The following is a 1285-nucleotide window of genomic DNA, read 5'->3' as shown; positions in this document are numbered from 1 at the left end:
CCCTAAAGTTCTTCTCTAATATAGCCGAAATCGTCTCGAGTTGCTGGTTCGTCCGAGCGCAAAAGGCCTCGAGTGCAAAGGGTTAGTAGAGGGTTTCGTAGATAAAAGACCTAGTTTTTAAGTGGTTTGTCGAAAAATTGGAATCACTGCTCTTGGCGTGAGAAAATACGTTGAGTTTTTCCTACGCCACAGGCGTTGCCTGGGTGAATGCGAGAGCAGCGAACGCGTATTGTTTAGTAATAAATTTGTCAACGGACTCGGCTGCGTAGCGAGCGTTGGAATGCGGGGGAAGAAAAACAGTTTAGATTATTATATGACAAGCTTTGATTCGATGGCTCTCGAACTTATCCCAGTCGATTTATTGCTTCTTCCTCGAAAGAGAATAGCATCGGCTCGGGTTTCGAGGGCCAAGTCTAAATATGTGGCTGATGACAGCGTTGGCGCCTGAAGGCAGATAAGACTTGGAGGGTCTAGTTTGGGTCGCGGACTACGCGATGCCTTGGGCCTGAGTGTTTGAGAAAAGAGATTGGCGCGGACTTCGCTTGGGCGTAGGAATCCGGAAAAATGGCCTATTCCCATTGCGATTTCCGACGCCGGAATCCGGCTCAGAGCCGGCGAGCGAAATTTTGGCGCCGAGCCCCTAAAAAACGGGGAAGCAGTACCGTAGCGCAAACTGCGAGGTATATAGGGAATAGCGTGTAAGAAAAAATATTGCTGGGTGTCGTTCAGGGGGCCCTGCTGGGTCCGAGAGCGGCGAACCGAGAGTGGGAGAAAAATCCGGCAGCGGAAAAGCAAGAGTGAGGGAAAATCCGCCAGCCGAAAAGGAAAGAGTGGGGAAAAATCCGGCAGCGGAAAAGGAAAGAGTGGGGAAGAAATCCGACAGCGGAAAACTTCGAAAGCGATTGAAAAATTAATCGTCAATCGAAGTTAATACAATGGGGCGGGATTAACCATGGAACCATTTGCCGTTTTGAAGGAATGAAACCATTATATGGTGATTGGTAGAACGATGTAAACATTTATGCTAGCTCGGTTAACGCTTCGGAAACGGTTGCCGAATCGGAGACCGGTGAAATATAAACAGAGAACGTGCCGAGAGCGGCAGGTTTTACCTCTTTGTCCCACCACTAAAAATCGGTCTCCGATTTTTAGCTGCTGCAGGTATAGGTAAAAGACCTTCACCCGCGCGAGCGTTATTAAATGGTCGCCAGCAGAAGCATTCCTTCAAAACGGCAAATGGTTCCATGGTTAATCCCGCCCCATTGTATTAACTTCGATTGACGAT

The 1285-nt window shown here is 48.5% G+C and overlaps 1 protein-coding gene across 1 annotated transcript in view; it reads right to left on the bottom strand.

Moving 5' to 3' along the window:
* The window catches only part of Plod (procollagen lysyl hydroxylase), a gene marked incomplete at its 5' end in the record, with an annotated part of 21082 nt that overhangs the window by 6546 nt on the left and 13251 nt on the right, over positions 1 to 1285 (bottom strand). The window lies entirely within an intron of this gene.

This window comes from Ceratina calcarata, unplaced genomic scaffold (assembly GCF_001652005.2).
Source record: "Ceratina calcarata isolate Rehan_Ccalc_2016 unplaced genomic scaffold, ASM165200v1 scaffold502.2, whole genome shotgun sequence".
Classification (NCBI taxonomy): Eukaryota; Metazoa; Arthropoda; class Insecta; order Hymenoptera; family Apidae; genus Ceratina; species Ceratina calcarata.
This window is presented reverse-complemented; position numbering and strand designations above follow the sequence as displayed.